This window comes from Bactrocera neohumeralis, chromosome 5 (genome assembly GCF_024586455.1).
Source record: "Bactrocera neohumeralis isolate Rockhampton chromosome 5, APGP_CSIRO_Bneo_wtdbg2-racon-allhic-juicebox.fasta_v2, whole genome shotgun sequence".
In the NCBI taxonomy this organism is placed as follows: Eukaryota; Metazoa; Arthropoda; class Insecta; order Diptera; family Tephritidae; genus Bactrocera; species Bactrocera neohumeralis.
In genome coordinates this window covers 76,527,133-76,552,560 of record NC_065922.1, presented here as the reverse complement: position 1 = coordinate 76,552,560, position 25,428 = coordinate 76,527,133, and the positions used below count along the sequence as shown (strand labels likewise).

The 25,428-nt window shown below is 35.6% G+C and overlaps 1 protein-coding gene across 3 annotated transcripts in view; it reads right to left on the bottom strand.

Moving 5' to 3' along the window:
* Positions 1–25,428, bottom strand: part of LOC126760257 (uncharacterized) — a 460,595-nt gene that overhangs the window by 22,030 nt on the left and 413,137 nt on the right. For all 3 annotated transcript variants that reach the window (XM_050475749.1, XM_050475751.1, XM_050475752.1), the window contains one exon: positions 1,660–1,676. The gene's annotated coding sequence lies outside the window, so the exon portion shown is untranslated. The remainder of the gene's footprint in view (positions 1–1,659; positions 1,677–25,428) is intronic.

The following is a 25,428-nucleotide window of genomic DNA, read 5'->3' as shown; positions in this document are numbered from 1 at the left end:
ATAATTATTATGTCAATGTCATTTGTTGAAAAGCAAAAACAAACAACCAACGTACCGGCGATACAACAAATATGGCGTATCAATACGTGGCGGCTGCGGCGAGCGCGAGCAGCGCGAATTCGCTATTAAAATTCACAACTTCCGGTGCACGCATGCAACATATTTGTTGTTTTTGTGGCACTTACAGTGGTTTGCTTGCGTATTTGTGTGACTGGAATTTATTAAATAATATAGCTGCAACAACAACAATAACAACTGCGAGATATATGCAAATTCAATAAAATATAAATAATATTTGCGTGATTTAAACTCGTTTTGAACCTGAACCTGAGCGCACGAAGCGCTTGTGGTCGATAACGCGGGCTGCGGTCGCTGATAACGGTGGGGCCGCTGGCAGCACAAAAACAGACAGTTCAATTTCGACTGCATTAATTTTAATTGTTGTTGTTGCTTTATTTAGTCGCTGCTGTCATTGCTGCGCGCCCCATTAAAACGCTCCCATATCGCGGCTGCCAAGCGTTTTTCTTCCGCTATCGCTGCCGCTGAGCATGTCATTCCACGGGAAGTGCAAAGCATTGCAACGTCACACACACATACATACACATGCGCGTGCATACACACCGAGATCCAATTTGCACTTTTTCCAGCATTTCGAAAGTCATTGCTGGCATATGTATGCGCCCAACGCTCGCGGCAAACTAACGAAACGGCGAAAAATATGCAACGCTGTTTGCGAAAAGCGAAAAAAAGTTGCAACAAAAATATTTGTAAATACTTGTAAAAGCAGCAAACAAACGAAAAACGCGAAGAAAAATAGTGCAGCGCGAAATCAACGAGGAAGCAGGCAGCAGGTCAGCGACGCAGCAGTGCAGCGCGCCGGCCGCAGGCCAAGTGAAAATCTAATATAAATGCAACACTGCATAAATGCGTTTTTCGCACACGCACACATACATATATGCAAACAAGTATGCAAATATAAATAAAAAGCACACTCATGTGCAAAAGTTTGCGTGCAAAGCAGCGCACATCCGCCTGCCGCTCGTGTTGCATAGTTGTGTTGCAAATAAAAATTGTTCCGTCTATTTGACTTTTTATTTTGTGTGCGCTTTATTTATTTGCCATGTTTTTGTAAAAAATATTACTTTCCACAATAAAAGCAGAAAAAGCTTTAATCGAATATGAAATGCCCAAACTGGAATTCTAAAATAAATCTAAAATACATTTTTAATTTCAAATTTCGCGCTTCGGCATGACAACTGCAACAATAACAACAGCAACAACAACTTTCACGTGAAACGTCAATGAAATTTTTTCGACTGTTGCACGAAAACGCCATGAATAATGGACGGCGCCGCTTGCAACAATGCCAAAGTTCGCAATCGCAGACAGAAATGCATTCAAATTTTTGAAATTACACACATAACGGTGCGTGTAAATAGTTAATGCATAATTATGCACATTGCAGTGGAAATTAATTTGCGAAAATTAAAAGTTCAAACGATAATTGCAAGTGAAATATGCGCTTTGCAGCATTCGAGCGCGATTTACAAGCCGCAGTACAGCTATTTGAGGTGAGAGGCTAATTATGCATATTCAAAAATATTTCGGAAAAATGCTCATTTACAAAAGGTAATTATTAATTCGTGGAAATTTACTTACTTTAATTGATGATTTGGCTGAAAATAGAAAAAAAATGGAGTTACAATTTTTAAGCAGATTTTCTTAGAAAAAAAATTATTCTAATAATGTGTGAATTTAACAAAAAAAAATATTGAGTTTTGTATAAAAAAAATATTAAAAATTATTAAATAAAAAAAAATAAAAAAAGAACAAAAATATTTACATATATATATCTACATATATTTTTGTTTATATTGGGTAGTCGAAAAAGTCTTTTCATATTTCTAATCAATATAAAAATATAATTTTTAATTTAACTTATTTTTGGAAAATTTAAGAAATTTTTTAATCAGAAATCTATAAAAAACAAGAAAAAACGTTAACTTCAGTTGCACCCAAGCTAGAATAAGCCTCACTAGTAAAACAGTTTCTATACAAAAAGTTTATTTTGTTTGTTCGGTTTGTATGGCAGCTATATGAACAATTTATGCGGTGATTGTAGTATCGCTTTGAACAATAATCCATGCTAAATTTTGAGAAGATATCTCTTCAAATAAACAAGGTCATATAATAACCTGATTTCGATCGTTCAGTTTATATGACGTATGTATATGTTGTAGTGCTCCAATTTAAACAATTCTTCGTATATTACAATATCGCCTTAAAAAATAATCCATGCCAAATTTCGTGAAGATATCCCATCAAATGAAAACGTTTTCCATATAAGCAATTGATTCCGATCGTTCAGTTTATATGGCAGCTATATGCAATAATGATCCCATATTGGCGGTTCCGACAAATGAGCAGCGTCTTAGTGAGAAAAGGACGTGTGCAAAATTTCAGATCGATATCTCAAAAACTGAGTTCGCACAGAAGGTGGAGGGTGTTCGTAAAGGCTACATTTGCAAATAAACTTGAACGTGTCCACAGAGCGGCTCTAATTGGCATCGCCGGTGCACTGAGGACTACACTACAATAGCACTTAATACTCTTTTAGACATAGCCCAGGTGGACATAACCGGCAGGTGCATGACTAAAAGAGCGGGATAAGGCTCAGAGATGGGTATATGTAGGTGTTCGAATAAGGACACGTCAAAAATTTCTACTCCTTCAACCGCGTTCCTGAAAACTTTGATAACTGCCTCGTATTGGTTACTTGTGGCGGCTTTTTCTCTGGTAACACATCGAAAAGAGGATATACGGATGGAGAGTAGTCGCGGGAGAAGAGTACGGATAGATCGAAGCTGGGTACGAAGGTCGGAGGGGGAGTTTTCTGTAAGCAGTTCTCAGTTAGCTTTAGGCTACCTAACCGCTGTAGTGACATTGCCGAAACTGACATTAGCCGTGTCAACTAATGGGTGCTGGGATGAAAGCGCTTCGTCAATTTGTAAATGATATGATAAATTATTTAGTTGTTTGAGGTAACACAACGGACCGGCGTTTTAAGTTGTCGAAGTACGCAAATCATTTTGGCAGGCCAAAAATTTACCACAATTTTGGGTAAAATTTAAGTTTTTTTTAAAAAGCCGTCATGTTGACAAAATGTTGATATTTTTTGAACGCGAAAATGATTTTAGGAAATTAAAACTATAAAAAAATTTAAATATTTTTGGTTTTAAAATTTCCTTGGTAAAACCCATAAAAAATCCACCACACAATTACTTAATTAACTGCCTTGCGATGCCAACGCATTAAATCCAGCGGTTTTTACGTTGGCTGACAACCGCGCCTTACCCTCTCATGCGAGCGCGTCTTCGTGGCCACAACAGTCAGCTCTGACCACCTTTCAAGCGCTGCTGCAGTAAACCGCAAATCAAACGGGCTTAAGTGTGTGCGGCCTATTTTCACAAAGGCCATTTTCCTGCATTTTTTCTTCCGTTGGCTTCTTAAAGCAAAACCAACAGCAATCAACTGATCCACCGCACTTCCCTGTTGTTGTTGTGGTTGCATGTTTTTCCTCGTCTTCTTTGTAGGCTACTGTTAAGCAGCACATTAAGCCAGTAAGTTTAATTAGCGTCAGAGGCAACAAAAGCGTGCAGCCGACCGAGCGGCCTACAACACACTCACATGCGCGCACTCACACTCGCATTCGGCTCACTCATTTGCTCGCTGCACTTGTACTTGTCTCAACTGAAAAATTTCCAATTTGCCCTTTGACACTTGGCCTAATTGGATTTGCGGTTGCCACTCGTACCAGTGCGTCTGTTCGTCGGCTTGGCAATGCCCATATAAGCTCCATGCAGTGACCATGGCCAACTGTTGCTGTGTAACTGCTAATGCTACCCCTGCTCTTGCTTTGCTTGTTGTTGTTGCCATTGTTGCGGTGAACGTATCTAATTTTTCTTCAAAGCCGGCTGGTCGTTATGGTTTCTTTCCGTCGCCGGCAATAATGAGCTGCAACGCAAGGAAAGCTGGGACATTGGCACTCCATTAAGGACGGGGAAATGATTGCGGAATTAAAAAGAGAAGTGCAGGGCTACGTATAGAGGCTTCTGTTGAAGATTCAAGACTACAGATGTAAGCTCTCAGCGGAGAAGATGACAATTTAATTGAAAATTTTTGAAAATACTCGAGTGCGACCTTCTGTAACTAGAGTGTTTTTGAAAACGCGCTTCTTTAAACTTCAAGTTCTAAGAGAGATGTTATGGATACAAGTTCTGTGAAAACCCTGGGAATTTGAGATTAATTTTTTTATTTTGTACAATAAGAGGAAGAATAGCTCGTCCGAAGTCCGTTGGACTCATGAGTGTAAAGTCGTCGAATCGAATAGTTTGGACAAGAAGAGTGATTTTCGCTAAGCGAGCTCATGTTTAACGAGAAGTAACATTAGGTTACAATTAGTCTGGTTTAGAACGAAGTTTTACGGTGCAAAGTTGGAAGTAGGCGTCGCCTAGGAATTAGCACCAGAACCATAAGAAATTAGACAGAATTTGTCACACCAATTAGCTGCTATCGACCTTCCACTTGGCTTTGAAGAGCGATAGAATAAAGCATGGGGGACCGAAGTGAGCATTTCCATATCGTCTTCTGTTATTTTTTGACCGTTAAGAAAATCTAGTGAGAGAAGAATGTTGATTCAGACTCAAAGTCTATATATTAATCACTAGCCTAATGTTGTCTAATTTAATTTATCACAACTTCGACTACTTTTCTCTATAAGTGCTCTCTTTACGGAATAACTGTTAATTAATTAATGAAAAAAAGATTTGTATGTAAAGCTAGAAAACACACACGCCTCTTTCATTGCCGGTTATTGTGACACGGCCAGCCACTTGTATACAATCGCCGATAGGTGTTCCGCCAGCATTGACACTTCATTAAAAATAATCACACTTGTCAATTAAAGAAAATGTTGCACGTACTAAAACAAACTCGCGGCGACAGCAGGCGGACACCGACTTCAATAACTTTGACTGTGACTGCGGCGGTGACGGTGACGCCGACCGACACGGCCAACCTGGCGAGACAGAAGCTTTACGATGCGCCATAAACGTACACATAAGTCTAGAAGTGGGCACGTAAGTGCGCGGGGCTGTACTTAACACAACAGCGGACCACTTAATGGGCCACAAAAAGTATGAAGTAGGCAAAATGAGGAGCAGAGCCACACAACGGTGTGTCTATGTCTTGGTTGGTGCAGAATATTTAAAGACGCTTTGCAGCTAAGATTCTTTGCCGCAGTAGCAACAAGGAAATTAGAATTTGCGAAGCCCTGAGTACATTCAACTTTCATGCGAGCGCTGAGCGTACACGACAGTACTTATGAAAATTATGTAGACACGTATGCCGTTAAAAGGCCCTGCGGATAAGCGCGCGTATTGAGCAACAGTGCGATGGGCGCATTTGAGTGCCTAAATACGTTTGTGAGTGGAAATGTGCTTCTGCAAGCGCTCGTGTGTACATCGCTTGATTGGTTTGGTTGTCGTCGGTTGAGTATTTTCTTTTCTACTTTGCATAGATAGGCTGGGTTAGCTAGGTAGGAATGGCGTATGTGCTCGTTAAATTTTAACATAAAAAATATTTCGCTTAGCAACACGTTGCGAGTGCTGGTCTATTATGAATTTTAGAATTTCAATTATGCCGTTATGAGAAGTAGACAGACAGTGATGCGTACTCTTGGGGTACAATGATGGGTAATATATAGACAAAAATTTAATATTGTGGAATTGTAGCTTTTAACAAGTCTGCCAACAGTAATATCTATCTGTCATCTATCTATCAGTTTATCTGAGTACAACACTCTCCCGAGAATTTGCACGCTCAGATATTTACAGTAGCCATTACTTTCAGGTAAATAATAATATTCAAAATTTCCGAAATTATAACTTTTTAGTATATTTAACAGGCTAACAATACTAAAGTGAAAATCTCGATTAGTCCCGAAATGTTTCGGGATACCGAATAAGAAAATCTCCAATCCCGAAATATATACAATCAAAATTAAAAAAAGAGTGGCATAAGAAGCTTTTAGAAAATCCGCCGCCAGCAATATTCTATCCCTCAACTACCATATTCTCGGGAATTAAGACGCTGAGACTGCCACTGTATGTACATATGTAAGTTCTACTTTTTCAAGTAGAAAATTATTCCATTATTTAATTATTGTTAAATAACTGTTTTATAAAAGCAGAGGATGCAGAAAGTTTGTGGTAAATTTAGTACTCAGAAAACCCCAGCATAAATTTTAGTTAAAAACTTTCCTACGTACTATTAAAAGGAAATAGAGAGGATATCAAATCACTACATAAAATCTGGTTATACCGTTTTTATGAAAAATCAAACTCAATCTGCACCAAAAATTGCATAAAAAGTTTAAACTCGCCAAATTTCCCATTCGTTGAAGTGGAGCAAGCATACTTTTAGGCGATTACCATCACCGCAATACTCATTTTCATTTATTTACACATATGCTTGCCGGCGCCAAGCAATTTCCAGCTCAAAACAGCACTCACATGCTTGCAACAGCCACACAAAATTACTGTTGTTACGTGCCACACTGCCGCCACTCACGGCGCTACACAGCAGCTCCGCGCTAGCCCTTCACCCCGCCGCAGCACTGCACACTCCCTTCAATGCTCGGTGCTCAATTCCAAAGCCAAAACCTAACGCTGGCACTCCAATCAATGTCGATCAAAGCAAATTTCTATTGGCGGCGACAACACCAATATTGCTGCTGCCTGCTTCTGATGTCTGCCGAAGTTGTTGCTTTACTTTTGTTGTTGTTGTTGGATTTCCTGTGTTTTGTTGTCCTTCACTCTACAAGTGTGCTTGTTATTATTGTTATTGCACAGCAAACTGTTGGCGTGTTTGCCGCTTCATCGTCGCACTTGTCCTGCTCACCTCTCCGCTCTTCTTCCTTATTCACTGCTACTCTACTCATCCTCTGCTCCTTCGCATATTTGACTGCCTAACAGCAATTTCGATTGGCTTGTGTCACTCGCTGGCTTGTACAGAATTTGTGAATTTGATTTTCTTGTCACGTCGTCAATGTCGTCGTACGCGCCGACGGTGCTGACGACAGTGTCGGCTTACAAGCAGTCGGAAGCCAGGAGGAGTAGCTGAAAACAGTTGTAGCTGTGGCAAGCAGCAAAGGAGCAGCAGTCCAACACGCTGTGGGCCAAACGTGGCCACAAAGCTTCGAACTGTAATGAGCGAATGGAGTGACTTGGCGATCTTCTGCCCATTTGCAGTCAAAGCAAGGCAGTTGGTGTGGGGTGGGTAGCAAGACGTTCGAAGGGTTCTCCTGAGGGGTCTTCGAAGTCTACAGACAATTGCTGGTTGCTGTTCTTCCAGCAGCATATCACGACGATTGACTTTGAAGCTGAATGCAATCAAGAATGCTGTAGGTACAGCGACTGCCAGAGGCCCGACTGCATATGCCACCGAGCCTGCTTGCTTCTCGCCTTATGAGCCATGTTGCCTGCTTGGCACTTGCATACGCTCGTTCAGTGGGAATGTCATCTTGCATGCAAAATGCATTTGAACGGCAAAAGATGAAATGAATAAAATTTAATATTCGTAGTTAGTGGCTGCTGAGCGAGCGAGAGAGAGAAAAAATGCCGAAGCGGAAGAAGCTGATGCAGTCAATGATTGGAGATTGACTGACAGCAGGGAAGACTGCGGCTTTGTAAGAGCGTAGATAGCTAGGGAAAAGATAAGAAAGGCAGTAGGCAACTGTTGAATGGGGTCCGAACTAGAGTTTGAGAATCCCGAAATGCGCGATTTTCGCGCGATAAGGAAGAAGGAACAAAGTAATTTATAATAACATGATAATCAAAATAAAGCTATTGATGAATCCTGAACATTTTCGGGATCCCGTTTTCACCAGTCCCGAAATCGCGTTTTGCGCAAAATTTTGCAATAATAATAAAAAAATATGATTGATAAATCCCGAAAAATTTAGGGATCCCGTTACAACTATTCACCAGTCCCGAAATCGCGTCTTGCGCAAAAATTTGCATTACGAAATGCTCTAACATATATGTATATATGTAACGGCATATTCCATTTGTTGCCCACTACTATCACTGCGGCTGCCGCACTGCCTCGGCAATCGAGTTTAGCAAATCATAGTTGAAGTCGTTGATTTAGTGCAATGGCGCGTTAAAATACTATGCTCGTGCATAGTACATATGTTGGACTATTAAAAAGAATTTCCAATTTCCTTGCCGAAATTGCCAACTACAACTACAAGTACAAAGTGCAGCGGACTGCTCAGGTCCACGGCAAAAGCCAAGCGGCAGCTACCAGTAGCGATTGCAGGTGGGCTGTTGTGAGCTTTATAGATATTAATTTTTAATTTGTAATTTCAACGGCACTAAATTTGTTAAATTTCAGTGTAATTGAGTATGGATGCACATGCACACACACAGAGTAGCATTTAAATGGCTTTGGCTGAGTGGAATTCATTGTGGATGCTGCAAATTAGGTCGATTTGGCGCCTTAATGGGTTGTTGCGGGATGGAAAGAGAGGTTTGAAGCACTAGTGTGCTTGGTATATGAATAGGTAAAACAACAATAAATGCATATATGGAAATTAGATGCAACACACGGTCTTGGCGAACAAAGTTAAAGTTAGCAGGAAGCGGAATGAAATGAATTTTTCTTAGCTCGGAAAATTTTAAATTTTTAACTTTTTTCTAAAAAAAAATATTTTTTTATTTATTTTTATTTATAAATTTATTTTTTTATTTAATTTTTTATATATATTTTTTTAATATTTTTTTTATTATTTTTTTTTTGAATAAAAATCAAGTGAAATTAAAAAAAAATAGTTATAAAAAAATTGAATGCAAAAATGTATCAACCATGAAGATTATTTTTTAAAATAAATAAATTTTTAATTTTTTTAATACTTTTTTGCAATAAAAATGAGAGATAAAAAATAAAAAAACTGGAAATTAATAAATTTTGAATAGAAATTAAGTTAAAACTATAAAATAAAAAATAAATTAATAATTAAACTCAAAACTGCCAAACAGCAAAGTTGACTCCAAAAAAGCAACTCTGAAACTTGTGTTTCGCTTTTATGCCCAGATTTACCATGCATCCATTAATATTATATGGCACATATGTACATACATGTAAACCCATAAAAACATACATAATTTCATATAACGCGATATTTTTTGTCTATCTACTAGACTACTATCAGCAACTGTCGCTTTAAATTTATGTCAGTTCATTTTAATTGCAGAGAATAATAAAAAAGGGTAAACGAAATATAAAAATTAAAAAGTCAAACAAAAAATGGGTTAATAATAAAATAATAGTGCAACTAGCAACATTTTGAAACTGGCTTTAAAAAAGAGTTGTCGGTTTCGAAAAGTTTCAAAAAGTTGGAAAAGTTTTGCTTTGCAAAAGGGCAGAATGAGCAAGGCTGCACAAAGTCAAGCATGTAAGTATGTATTATGCCAATTTGAGTGGCATTATTTATATGCAGAAATGTAGTTAAATAGAAAAAAGAACAGAAAAACAAATAGAAAATAAAATAAAGTAGAGCATAAACGGCATGAAAAGTGCAAAATGACAGAAATTTTAAATTTGCACCAGTTGGCTGCAAAAGTCAACCGCATTGTTGGCAAACGGGACTGTTGGCTGACACACTAAGTGCTGGCAGGTTGGCCTGTAGGAAATTTTACTTAGTACTAACCAAAGCAGCTATGTTACTTGTATATGTAAATTGGTCAGCTCATATCTTTCTTTGAATTTCAACTATGCAATGTGGCAAAATGAAAAAAAAAAAATTAAAAATTTTAGTACTTTTTACTTTTTAGTACATATTTTCGAACAATTTATACACATTTTTGAAACTTTTAAGCCCTTGAGATATTGGCATAAGCATTGCCAAGAAAAAGTATTTTTCAGAACTTTTTAGTACACTTTTAGTACATATTTTTGACTATTTTGCATTTGATATATTGGTTAAGTAGAGGCAAACTAAAATATTTTTTTGTACTTTTTAGCACAGTTTTAGTACACATTATTGACCATTTGAAAACATTGATATTTTGGCTAAAGCATTGCCAAGTTAAAATATTTTTTAGAACTTTTTAGTACCTTTGATATATTGGCTTGACTAAACTATTTTTTGGTATTTTTACCACATTATTGACTATTTGAAACCTTTGAAGTATTGACATAAGTTTTGTCAAGCTAAAATATTTGTTTTACAGTGCAGTACATGCTTTAGTACACATTTTTGAAACTTATAAGCTTAGTACTAACGAGCGAAAATAATTTTTTTTGTACGTTTAGTTCATATTTTTCAACCTTTTAAACCCTTGATATAACGAAATCAACATTGATAAGCTAACATATTTTTTTAGTACATTTTTAGGACACATTTTTTAACATTTTCAACGTCTTTATATTGACATAAGCTTTGATAAGCTAAAATACTTTTTTAGTACTTTTTGGTACAATTTTAGTACACATTTTTCAAACTTTTAAGCACTGGCAAGCGCTAATTATTTTTTAATTCTTTTTAGTACAATTTTAGTAAACAATTTTTAACTTTTTAAACTTTTGACACATCGATGTAAGCATTGGCCCGCGCTTGTAATGTCTATTAGTACTCCAGTCCGGTTTTTAGTACTAATTTTTAGTAACAATTTCCTCAATTTACAATTTTTCCTATATGATAATCAATGCAGTCACAAATTTGGTTAACTTGAAGGCTTCTGTGCAAAATAAATTTTGCCTACCTAATTTCGCAATTTTAGTACACTTTTTAGCACTACTACTAGCTTTTTTGGTTTTATGTTAATAATTTTAGTACTTTTCCAAATATTTTCTAGAGAAAACTGCTGAAACTCACAATTTTGGCACCTATTTTTTAGTACTTGTAAAGTAAATGCATACAGCAATTTTTAGTACTATCTCTTTTGATTACCTTTGGTTCAGTGTTTACTTAGTTTTGGTAGAACGGTTTTAATGCAGTGTCATTACAATTTTAGTACACACTATTTCATACAAGACTTTTTTGACTTTTGGTACACAGTGTAACTAAAAAAATTGTCGCCTTAAAATAATTTTTTAAGTTTTTTCCTACAGAGCTTCTTCCGTTATATGGCTGTGACAGTGGTTTACGTGTTAGAACCAGGCAAAAACAAGAGTGCGCAAATTGGCTCAAGGTTTTCCAACGCCCATTGGCAGAAAATGAAAGTGAAAAAGTGTAGTTGGAATTATTATGGAAAAAATTGCATTAAAAATGCGAGGCATAAAAAATGCAAATACTCATAACAAAATAAAAGTGCAAGTGAGCGCAGGCAAATGTCGCGGCGTTGACTGTGTGAGTGTTATTTGCATATTTAAAGCAAATGTGCAGAGGTTACATAACAAACATTATTTTTATTTATTTAGAACGAGGTGTTGTAGCGAGAGGAAAAGGCGAGCAGAGTGAAAAAATCGAGTATTGCAAGGAAAATCGTGCAAAAAGTGCAATAATAGCTGCGAATTGTGTCGCCACGCCGATACTGTCACGCTCTAACGCTGACAGCTGACACGCGACATGCGACACGCGCCGATCGGTCAAAGTTAAATGTGAGACTGCAATGCAAATGGTGGGTGTTGTTGAAGTGCGACTGAAAAATGTTGCAGTGCGGCGGGGCATTAGTTGGTGGTGTGATAGGTGCCTTTGCTAGGGGTTATGTGGTCTTTGCGGCGCTGCTTGGTGCAAGTTTACGAAAAGTAGGCAGTTTGGCAGGTGAGTGGTTCTTACAAGGGTCACCGATAAGCGAGTTTTTTATGTTATTAAATGCTTGCCCCTTTTTCTTAATTGAATATATTTACATATACACATATATGGAATATGTATGTAATTTATGCAATCACGTATATATTATTTAATATATATGTACATATTATTTTTAATATTAATTTTCACTATTTATGACACATCATTTGCCAATTTGGCTGTCAACAAAAATTCTTATCAAAATTCAACCAGCTTAGAGCCGTAAAATAACAAAAAATTATTGTTACATTTCAACGAGTAGTATATGCATAAATACAAGCATATTTACTAACCACATTAGAGACTTTTAATTTTTGTGGTCTACAATGGTTATCAAATTTAAATGCATATCGTAATTGATCGGCTTGCGGTTATTGACAAACACACACACATGTCGAGTGTAGAATTCGTGTTTGCATATTAAAAAGTCGTTTAGGAATTGTTAAAGCGTAAAATGGCTTCATGGATTATGCGCAGAAACAAGGAAAAAATAAATTAAGCAAAATGTTAAAATATTGGCTAGTCGAAAAAGTATTTTCGTATTTTGTCAATAGTTGTCGTTGCAGTCGTATATCTCCATTGCTATCAATTACATTGTGTCATACCGTATAGTGTTGGAAAGGTGAGATTTTCTAATTGGAAGATATGCCAGCAGATTTGAAGCACCATACAAGTCAGGAGCTAGAAGAAGAGAAGACTGTAAAAAAACTGTTTTGCGGATGCTAGGCTTTGTATAAGATGAGAATCGAAACTATCTGTCGAGGATTTCTTGACGACGTTTCAGCGGTTGTGCGAATAGAAGTTTTTTACTGATGCATTTATTCAGAAACACGGGGTGCTTCAGAGAGGAGACAACTGATTGAGGGGATTTCAGTCTCGGTTGTATCATGATAGGCATCCTAAAGACCTAAGTGCGTCGTCAGAAAGTCCAACCACCTAACTACCTACTTAAAAACAAACAATAAAAAGGCAGTATCAAGAAAAAATTATAGACATTATATATAAATGGCTTTTATAATCACAATATGCAGCTTTGTGTATAATATTACAAAAGTCTATTTTTCTTTTGAAAATTGCAGTTAGTTGCACATATTGTCATGAAAATTGAGCAAACTGATTTGTGGCTTCAACGACTTTTTAAAAATAAATTAACAATGTCGGATTACACTAAATAATCGCAGTTTTTTTGTATTCAATAATAGTTGAATTAACTACCGTGTTTAAAAATGATTGACAGCAAATTTAAATAAAAAAAAATATATATTTTATTATCTGTAATTTTTTGCGTTTAAACATTTTATCATGCGCAAAAATATTTCAAAAAAATTTACGTACAAATTTGCTGCGTTTTTACATTTTTACATAACTTTTTAGTCGCTTGCGAAGAGATATTATATCACCCAAATAGTTATATAATTATTATAATGAACGCGCATAAAAACAAAATTGAGGAAAAAGTAACATTTTCGCGCTAAATATTCACGAGCAGTTCACAAATTTAGCGGCAATTAGAGCTTTATAAAATTAATAACGCTACAAAAAATCTGAATTTGTGTGTGAAGAAAAAAGTGAGTGGCTGTTGGCTATAAACATTTATGAGCTTATTTAGTAGGTGAAAAAGCGAAAGAGAATGCTTCATAAAAATTGGGTGCTGACTCAGTGAGGTAAAAACAGAGCAAAAAAGCGCATAAGTCAAAAGAAGAAAATTAAAAAATAAATTGTAAATTTAAATATTAAAAATTTTAACTGAGAAACTTTAAATTTAGAATTAATTACTGAAATTAAAAAATAATAATTCAATTAAATTAATTATTTTTAAATTAAATAAATAATATTTAAAAAAAAAATCACTTAAAATTCATAAGTTTAGCCAAATAATTGTTTGAGTAACCAAAATTATAAATTATTTTTCAATTTTCAGTCAAAAAAAATTAGCAAGGCTTGCATTTTGTATAAATAAATGAGTTTTGCTCCCAGAATTGCTTTTAAGCAACTATTAGGTATTAATTTGCGCATTTTCAATTCATTTATTTCCTTTTTTGACAAATATGGCAACGCCACAAAAACTTTTCAATAAAACTCTCTTGCACTTCACTTAAATTATTCATTAATATTGCGCACATATGCATTTTATTAGCGATTGCATTCAAAGTGTTTTATAGTAACCAGACAGTTTTTTTTTCATGCAACGTCATTGTTCCACTGCGAACGCCTGAAAGTGACAGTTGTCACACTAACCTCAAAAAACTGCGAAAAAAGAAAAAATAATAGCACAAGTGCGAAATGAAATAGAATGCGAAATAAATTGAGGGATGCGGCAATGGTATGCGACAAGACAAAAATAAATTAAAAATAATAATAAATTAAAATAAATATAGATAATTTAAAATAAAAAAAATTAAAAAATTTAAACAAATTAAAAAATGCAAAAAAAAAAGAAGTTAAAAACTAATCTTTAAATTTTTAAAAAATAAGTTAAAAAGTCCAAAACGAAAAATACAAAAAAATTGTGTCAATCAAAAGATAAAAAAAAAAATACTTTCTTAACTTTTTTAAATAAATAGATAAATTTAAATGTTATGGAAATATATTAAAATTAAACACAAAAAAGAGAAAAAAAAAAACAAATTATTTTTTTTCAAACAGTTTTAAAGTAAAAATTCAAGTAAAAATTTGAAAAAATATAAAAAAAAAGTTTTAATATAATATAAAAAAATAAGATAAAAATTAAGTTCTATATTTTTTGAAAATAAGTTTAAAATGCCAAAATCGAAAAAAATTATGTCAACCAAAAACATTTATTTTCTTAACTTTTTTTTAAATAAATAAAAAACAATTTTTTTTAAATTGTTAAAAATATGGAAATATAGTAAAATTAAACATCAAATAAAGCACAAAATATTATTAAATATTTTTTTAAAAATTTAAAAAAACAAAAATATATACATATGTATGTATATAAATATATAATATCAAAAAAAAAAAAAATAAAAAATAAAATATAAAAGAAAAAATAAAAGGCTAAGTATAGGAGATAGGGTTGGCATTGAACCGATTTATCTATTTTTGAAAAATTTTAAATAAACATTTTAATAAAATAAAAAATATAAACATTTTGGAAAAAATTATAGAACTAAAGACAAACAGAAGATGTTTATATTGCATAGATTCGACCATAAAATCCACATAAGAATTATTTCTGCACATTAAACTGTGTGCGCATATTTGGCAAGCATTATTGCCGAAAAAACATCAAGCAAATAATGAAACTGTGGCAGCAGCACAGCAGCAGACAATGGCACACACTGCAGCGTCGATTTTGCTGTAATAAAATACCGTTACACAGCCGCAAAGTGAAGGCAGTTAAAAATGACTTGTTGTTGCTTTATTGGCGCATTGTTGCAAGCGACAGGCATTGTTTGCACGCATGTGCGACTGTGTGTGTGTGTGCGACATGCCCAAAACTGCCATCCATGGCACAAAAAAGTACATAAAAGACGCCACAAAAAAGAAGCGAAAAGGCAATGAGTAGCAATAAACCAATAAAAACTAATGAAATCGAGCGTTTTGCGCACACAAATACACACACAAATAAATATATATAGAAATATACATATTACCGAAAAATATGGAAACAAACAAAGGCGGAAAATGGCATAGTTTAAAACTGCCATGAATTTTATTTTTTTTCCTTCCATTTTTATTATTTTATTTTTTTTTTTTTTTTTTTTCCCAATTTTTTATTTTTTACAATTTTTTATTTTTTCATGCCACCAAATAGTGAATGCTGTTTGTTTGCCGGCTATGCGGGGCAAATCGCTTGCGACCTCTGTCGGGGTTATGTATTTTTGTTTGCATTGCAACATTTTTCTGCAATTTTTTTCATATAAAATTTGGTATTGCTTTCCATTTCCTTTTTTGTCAATTCGATCACTGCTTTGTGTGTCGTGACGCCGGAAATGTTGGTCAAAGCGAAAGTGAAATGTTTTTTATTTAATTTTTTATTAATTTTTTCCATCTCAAATTTCTGCTGTTTGCTTTTTATATTAAAGTGAGTTGCTTTGAATTGACACGCGAAAATGCATAATTGCCACATTTCTGAAGCAAACAAGCGGCTGATGTAATATACAAATCTTTATGCAACGTGAGAAAACCGAGAAATATTTGTTTGTGTAAGCCACAAAACATAAAATAAAAATACTCATAAATAATAAATTTAATTGAAAAATGAGGAGCCTGAAATGCAGCTGCCGTTAAAAGTAAACTGGAAACAAAAATTATTACAATATTTTCGAAAAAAGTATTGAAAATTTTTCGAAAAAAATACTGACATTTTTTTGAAAAAAAAAAGAATTTAAAATTTTTCCAAAAAAAAGTATTCAAAAGTTGTACTCAAAAAAAGTATTGAAATTATTTCGAAAAAAAATATTGAAATTAAAAAAAAATTAAAATTTTTTCGAAAAAAACTATTGAAAATAAAAAAAATTAAATTTTTTTCGAAAAAAGATATTGAAAAATTTTCGAACAAAAATATATTGAAATAAAAAAAAACAAGTTATGACAATTTTTCGGACAAAAACAATAATTTTAACTTTAATTTTCTGATAAAATGATTCCTAAATGGTTTGAGAAATTCCAATAAAAAATTAGTGCTAAAATCGAATGTCTTGTGCACTATTAATGACATTAACACAAAATCAGGCGACTGTTCTTGCACAAAACAGTTGGGAACGAAAAAAAGCGGTGAATGAATTTTAGCTTGAAACCTCAGCAAATTTATGACTTGACGCCCGCTTAGTGTCCAAAGCAGAATTCTGCTGTAAAGATGCGGTTGTGCATAGTAAATTTGCAATTTCGAAATTTATTGCAAGTAACCAGTAACTAGAACAAAAACAAAAACCAAAGGCGAAAAATAGAAATACTAAGAGCGGAGAAAACGAATGAACAGTTATGAATATAAAAGCGTAGCAAAACGTGCTGTTATATTTACCACAGTTTTATTAATGCATATACAAATAAAAACCAGGAATGCATTTGGTAAACAATGTGTGTCCACATATTCAGTTGTGTGCGTGTGTGTGTGTGCTGTGACAACAGTTAGCTGAAAGGCTGCCACAAAAGCCGGTGCCAAAATGTCAGAAAAACGGACAATAATGTAGAAGCGCACACACGCTGTGTGCAATTACAAGCAAACAACAAATGCAACCCTGCTGACGTGTGCATGACTTTTCGACCCGACTGTGTTTACAAACCGAGACAAAAGGCAAAATTTGCTTGCTAAATACAATAAAATGCTAATTTTGCATGTAAAATCGGCACAAAATTTGTAAATATAAACTAGAATGCAATTAAATAAAGCGGCAGGGTTACCATATTGTGTGACATGAAGAATTTTTTCCAAAAATTAAGGGATATGCCATATCATAAAATATAAAGAATTAAAGAAAAATTAATAATAAGGTGATAAAAGCTAATTTAAGGTATTAACCCACTTATAAAGTAAAAACTGTAATGGAAAATAAAAGTATGGCAACTCTACACTTTGAATTTTCTTAAATGATGCAATCTGTGGCAACTCTGTACCTACAAATAGTTTCAAAAAGCGAATAACCTTGTAATTCGTGTAAGTCTTGTCTACAGAAGCTACCTGACCCTTTCGTCCTTGATAGAATTCGACGGTTTAGAACTAAATTTCGAAAATGCTTCGAAAATTTTACACAAAATTTGTTGTTCGGAAACTAAGCCAAACGTACTTTGCTCCGAACTATTTCTTTACTTGCCACCAAACTGTCAGTCCTCAATGTAATATTCAGTGAACTTGCTCTGCTATCAACCGAGGTTAGAATGGTTTTTTCGACAATCTGATCTTGCTTTCCATCTTCTGGTTTATAAATGTCTAATGAATGATTATAAGTGTCTTTTCGGTACATTCGGAGCGAATCACTGCCCTGATTTACTGAAGACACATGCCTAAAAAAGGTTAAGCTCGATGGAACAACGAGATATCTGTCCCGAACTAACTTGAGGTGATCATTTTGAACAAAGGGACCAGGTTTCGAAACTGAGTAAGAGATATTAACGCAAAGTTATAAAAATTGTAACAAAGTTTCCAGAAGGATGGAACCACTTTCTCGATTTCCTTAAGTGGAATTATCTTAACAGTCTACAATGTAGACCAGTGGGCCCTGTTCACCTTATCGAAACTTGCTATAATGACACAAATGGACGATTTTGTATGAACCTTTTATCTTTTAGTTTCGCTCACTCGCTAAACGGATTAGCCTGTGGGAGGACATTTCCACTTTCGCCACTTTTAACTATGCGTTATAACGGTGCAATAAAAACTGCTAGATAAATAGGAAAGTTAAGGAAAAGCTTCGTGCGAATACTTTGTTCTTGCTGCCGCTGACTTTTCCGAACGCGCTGCTAAGTCCTGCTGACCCGCTTTATTTTTTGCTCAATACAGCACAGAGCACTTGCACACAATTGAGTTTTTATTTCATTACCATAAGTAAATTAGATCCACGCACACACACACACAGAGTAAAAGCGAACGCGTATAAATGCAGTTCTAGGTTAGGCAGTGGTCTGTTCGTGGCAGGACGCGCTGGCAAGAAGGCCGCGCCACGCGAAAACAAACTAAACGCAAACCAGCATGAAAAGAGAGTGAGTGGGAAAATGCAGAAAGGAACGAGAGGTGAGGCACAAGCGGACTTGTGCGGATGACAACACTGCGTTCGCTGTTTGTGCGGCTCAGCAGCAAGTCGAAAAGTTGCAAGCTGCTTAGGTCCTTTTTATGCGCGCCCACCAAACGCAGCCGACGTGTACACCACCGCTCAACCGGCATGCAGCGCTGTGTGGTAATGCAACACTGCTGTTTGTATGCTGGTAGCGGAGGTTGTCAGCTTTTGTCGTCGGGTAAGTAAGGTGGTCTCTGCCATTTTCGGCTGTCCAGTGTCGCCATATTTACTTTTAATTTAAATGCGCATAACGTGGACGTGGACTTTGCTGTGAGCGCGCGGGGAGCATTGGCACGTTGGCTGTTCAGCTGTCAGTTAGACAAGTGGAAACAGACAGACAGACAAGCTGATAGATAGAGCGAGCAGCGACAGACGCTTGTCGTACGAACAGACATGAAATACGCCCTACCCCTCCATGGAATGCAGACGCCGAGTAATTCAAACAAATCAAGTGCATACCTTGTCCGCGACCACACCACCGTGCTTCTTCAAGCCTCGCGCTCTAGATGCGGTTTGTTTGCCACAGTCTGTTGTCGGCGCTGCAGCAGTCTGCCCAACAAGTTGGCGAAAAAATGGACGTGAAAATGCTGGAATTAATTTGATAGCGTTGTTGACATTCTAACGGATTCGATTTTTTACAAACATCGCGTTAGAACAGTTGGCGGCAAAGTGACAGTGAAAGTGGGCTGCGTTTGAAAAACAGTCCGAGTTGCGTCATGATTTTGTTTCGGTAAAAAATCGCGTTGAGTTGCACGATGATCATCGCTTTCATCATCAACGCGAGCAAAAGTGAAATATTTCATGCTTATAATTAAATTGCTGATAGCGTATTTTGGCGCTGATGCTAGACAAATTACGTCATTACTAAGGTAAGATGATTACATGGACTGCTGCTAAGGAAATACGTTAAAGAGGAGAGAAAAGTGAGAGTACGAAAGTGAAAGAGGAGGCGAGCTTATGCCTCAAAGACAGAGAATTGACGCAAAAACGGGAGAGAATTAGTAAAGCACAGTTTCCAAGGTCGAAATGCAGGCAGAAGAAGCAAGTTATAGAATGAAAAAAAGCAAACTTTATTGGGTCATGTCGATAAACACTACTAGTGTGGTAATCCGTTTTCATGGAAGGTGATCTTTTTCATTCCTAGTACATTTGGGGTGCTTTTGGGTCTAAACGGAACCTCGATCGTAAGGAGTATAGTTTGGATTAAACTTTTTAAAACGGTACTGCTAAGTCTGGCTCTTTTTTGAAACTCTGTAGAGTCCAGCACTATAGTCGAGGTACATTAATCTTTTCGTCTCATTGGACTGGCTCTCGGCAAAACCGATTAAAGTAATCAGAAAGGAATAGCTATTTTCGGATAATTGTGAAAGCTTTCTTGTTAAAAATATGTTCCAAGCTTTTTTGAATTTTATAGTGTTAGATGAAAGCTTTCAAATTTTGTAAAAGTTCTAGTTCTTTATAGTGTTAGGTGGAAACTTTTAATATTTGTTAAAGCTCTATTGAAAAGTAGATTCCAAATTTTTTACAGGTTTTAAGTGTTAAATGAAAGCTTTTAATATTTGTGAAAGCTCTATTGTTAGGAACAGGTTCCAAGCTGTTTAGAGCTTTATAGTTTTAAGTAAAAGCCTTTAATGTCCTTTTTAAGTAATTTTCTTTCAAAAAACGCTTAAGCTTGTTGGTGTGTGATTTGAATTTAAATTAAGCTCACAAAAGGCTCAAATGGATTTTTTATAGGAAAACGTGTTATGGAAGCTTTGTTGGTTTTGCGTATTCCTAAAGTGCTCTTAATCATCGAAATATGCTTTTTTATAATCTTTTTTCACTTTCTTTCACAAACTGCTTCTTTACAACCCTTTCTTCCCTTCAACATTCTGAAACTTTTTCTTTTCATCAAGAGCTTATTTAAAAATTGCTGACGGCTTGCTTTAATTTCACTTCACAAGTGCCACATCCTTTCTACGGCATTGCCAGCACTTTTCGTTTAAGCGACAAAAATTTTTAAATTTATTTATCTTTTTCATCGTTTTTTTCGCAAACTGCCAACAATTGTGAAATGCCAAAAATCGTTAAAACTTTTCAATGCAATTGTGTGCAGTTCTCTGCGAGGGTGACACACAGCCACTGACAGACTTACACGCATAGCACAGCACAGCACAGCACGGCGTTTATATTTATGTGCTTGTAAATAAATATTTTCATAATTTGAAAAGAGCTGACAAAGCGCTTTTGTGTGCAGCATGCGGCGACGTCTGACGGTAGGCGAACTGATAGATATGGGCTACTCGACATGTTATGTACATGTGTATGTCTGGAGTTACGAATACATGTTGTAGATGAAGGAATAGGCAAGAGAAAAGATTATGCAGCAGCTGTCAGAGCTGAAGCGCATTATGAAGAGCCATTTTGGGCAGTGACAATTTGTTATAAAATTTAAGAAAAAATTTAGAATAAATACTTAGAAAACTTAACAAAATAGGAGTTAAGAAATATAATTTAAAAAAGTTAAGTAATTAATTAAAAATTTAAAATAATTAATTTAATAATTTTGAAAACAATTGATATTTTTTTTTAATTTATGTAAAGAAATATTAAATTAATTATTCTAATTTTTTTAATTACTTAATTCATTTTTTAATGCATTTAATTAAACTAATTTTTATAAGTAATGTAGTTAATTAAATTAGTTTTAATGTTTAATATAATAAAGTCAATTATTTAATATTATCTTAAGTATAAAAAAATTAAAAAAATAAAAAAAATAAATATATTTTAACAAAAATTAATTAGGACAAAATTAATTCGCTAATTTTTTTTTAATATTTATATTAATTCATTATGTAATTATTACAAAAAATTAGTTCATTAATTTTGATAATTAACAAATAAATAATTAATAAAAAAAATTAAAAATAAATATTTAAAAATTTGACAAAAATTAATTACATAACAATGATAAATTAACAAATTATTTCAAAAGATTAATTAATTAATTTTGATAATTTTTTAATGCATTTAATTAAATTAATTTTTATGAGTAAATAATCTAATTAAAAAATTAATTAATTTAACTAAAAAAATAATTAAGAAAATTAATTTATATTTAATTTCAGTCAAATTAAATTGTAAGTAATTTACAATAATTTTAACAAATTAAAGAAAATATTTTTCTGAAATTTTTTTCTTATTTCAATAAAGCCGTCTGTGAGTTGAAGCCAGGCAGAAACAATTTAAGTGAAAGGCAGAATAAGGAAATTGACGAACAAGAAGTGGCAGTTACCGAGGGAGCGAGCAACAAGAAGCTGCAAGCATACGCAATGAATGGAATTCTGGGGCACAACTGAAAGAAACTGGTAAAAAATATTTCTATGAACATGAAAAAGCGACAGAGAAGGCGCCTAATGAATAGAGAAACGCACATACACACACACATGCAGCTGGCAAAGAAGTTTCTTAAAATTTTTTCCTCTTTAGTGCTTGCTTGCAATGCGGAAGACAGATGAACGTGCGACAACGTTGCTGTGAGTGTCCACGGCAGGCAGCAAGTGGAAGAAAAACTTACACTCTGCCACACAAGCCATGCAACAAGCGCCCAACCACACACTGCAGCTCATTCAACTACAACTTGTAGTGGCACTTACAGCCAAAAGAACTATTATCAACGTCATTTTGTTGCAAGCAACACACAAGAAAGTAAATGCGCATAAGAAAGCGTAGAAGGAGCGAGCGCATGTGGAAGTGGGAGAGCTGAAGCAAAAGCAAACGCATAATGGGCTAAGTACCTCGGGGTGCTGGCGAATACTCGGCGAAAGGAGCAAAGGATCGAATTTTTGGCATGAAAATGCGAGTCCACGGAGGTAGAACATTATCGAATGTGCTGAGGAAGAAGAAGAAAGATATTCAAAAGAGGTTGAGAGACATAACGCAGCTGAAAGCAGAGTTCCCAAAGTTATGGAAAACGGGACTAAGCTGTCCAAACTAGATGGGAACCAACTGCCCACCCTCAATTTATATAGATTATGGTCTCAGCTTTGCAAGAAAAAATTCTCTTCCAAACTTTTTTGATCTCGAAACTCGATGTTCGCTTCCAGATCTCCGAACGACCTTGCGACTTTATTTTCGACCTGTGCCTCCTGTAATGCCGACCAGTGTACGCAAATACCCAACTATATAAGAATAAGGGAACGTCGTGCTCCGTCTACGTGTGCTTCCTTCACTCCGACTGTGGCTGATGACGATGACAGCAGCAATATTGCTTGAGCAAGCATGAATAGTTGTTTGCCCGATTCGAGTGTGTGTGTGTATGGTTGTTTGACTAATGGCACCGGGAAGAGTGGGCGACTGCATGACTAGCTGAATGATTAGATTGGAAAGCTGCTGCGGTGGCGTCTGCGGCGGCTGTGTGCAACACAAATACGCTTTGCATTACATGCAACGCTGTACGTGCAACATATGGACAACAACATGTAATTTTAATGCTTAACATAATTGCATTTGTAATTATTTTGTCTAATTTTTTGCTCATCATCCCTTTTGCTAGCTCCCTCTCGGTATACATATGTATATTTGCAACTCACCCCCCAAAACCCCCACCTAATGACAGTTAAATACCTCGCTATGGTATACTTTCATTAATTTTTCACTCGTACTTGTCTGTCTTTTGTGGTTGCGGTGCTCTGTGTGTGCGCTGAATGTGGCATATGACGGACGGAACGACAGACAGACAGACCTAGCTTCTATATAGCGTTGGCAGCTGATGCCATGATAGTTTTGCTTTTGCCGGCGCTGCTGCTGGAGAGCGGGCGAAGCAGATTTGTCACAGTCAAAGTGTTGGCGGTGGATTATGGTGGCTGCTGGTGGAAGCTTAGTAATATTAATGTGCGGCAGGGTTTAAGGTAATAATTCATAATTTAAAGCAAGCAGAAGATGACAAAGAATATTTTTAGATCACTCACTAGCAAGATAAATGGCAAGAATAAACAGTAAGGGTATCTTTAACGAAGAATTCTTTAACTATTTGAGGAACTTAAGGAAATCATGCTATTATTTAGTAAAAGAGTTTTCAAAATGGGTCCAACCTTACTTAGGTTCTATACTGAAGGCCTTCGAGTTTTATTTCGTAAACTGGATAGAAGTGATCTTAAGAATTTTTCTTAGGTTCTATATTAAAGGAGTGAGAATTTTAATTTGTAAACTGAGTGGTCTTATGAACCCTACTTGGGTCCATACTCAAGGACTGCGAGTTTTATTTCGTAATCTGGTTAGAAGTGATCTTAAGATTTTTATTTGGGTCCTAAACTCAAGAACTGCGAGTTGTAAACTGGATAGAAGTGATCTTAAGAATCTTACTTATTTCCTATACTCAAAGACTGTGAACTTTAATTTGTAATCCGCCTTAGGAACCTTATTTGAGTCCTATTCTTCCGTTTGTAAACTGGGTGGTCGTTTGCTCTTCACCTTGGTCTTATACTCAAGGGCTACGAATTTTAATTTGTAGACCGGATATAAGCGGTCTTAAACTTCACCTAACTTACAAGTTATTTGTCGGCGAAGTCAAAACGAAAGATAATAGGAAGTTAAGTTTGTCAATATCACCCAGACCAGAGTAATCGCGAGATATCACAAAATTTGCCACCGTTCCCAAGACGGTCGGGTCTACGAAACCGAAACGGACCCGGATTTTCATCCAGCGAAGTTCTGTTAACTCGACAACATTCCTCTAAACTATTTTAGGGATGTTTTCTGGTGCTACAATATCGACAACCAAATTTTGCATCCACTGGACGGTAAGAAAATCTTGAAATGAAAGTTTTTTCGTACCTCATTAAAGATATTAATTGGAACTTCAAAGCAGCTTTTCAAGCGTTTTCCTTAAACCTCATCCTACTTCTTTCAAAACGAACTGCGACTTTGGAGAGCTTATGGAATCAAGTTTGAACAGCGATCACAAACTCGTTCAAGGTTGCTTAACAGCAAGAGCAAAAAATAGTTAAAACAGTGCTGTGTGTCGGATATGATCTCTATATTTTTGCAGTAGAAATTTAGTCTTCTTTTCCAAAAATATTTCGTTTATGGTTCGCATGTCTCGAACTCAGAATTTCCGGCATTTACCAGCCTTCCTTAAACATTGCGCTTTATAGACCTCTTGACGCCGTCGCTCTGTACCGGTTGATTCCAACCCAATAGGTCCTGTTCGCACATCGAGCTCATTTCATTTTCCGCTGGAGCTTGTACTTAGCTCCCAAATTATCCACTTTCATTGCATGCATTTCCGTCATTCTTCTTCTTTATTTTCCTGCGTTATCCATCTTACGATCTTCCTTCTTTTATGCACTCAATGGATATCTTCCTACAACATTCTGTCCGACTAACGCAATGAGCTTCTTTCAATTACGCGCAAAACCCGTCAGTCGAGAAAAACTGATTGCTGCGCATTTCCGTCTTCTGTCCGCGCTTTGCTCCTTTTATTTTACACACTTTTCACATGCAATTGGCACATAAAAGATCATTGAAAATTTCACCTTTTAACTGCACCATTGACGCAGCTCTTCACTCGCTGCCTGCGCCGCGTCCCTGCACAACTCTGCGCGCGCTTCCATTTTGCCGGTTTCGTACGGCATTGAATTGCTACTTCGCCACGACTATTGATACGATTTTCAAGTGTATTATCCGAGGCAGCGGGCCACTTAAGTGTCCATAAACTTGGACTGCATTGCTTACTTAGTTGTATGCCGCTGTGTTGGAGTGAGTGAAGTATGCCTGTGGTCTCATTGTATGCTCGTACTTAAACTATTGACAGCGCTGACCGAATGCTGTGTGCGAATGGTCAATGTT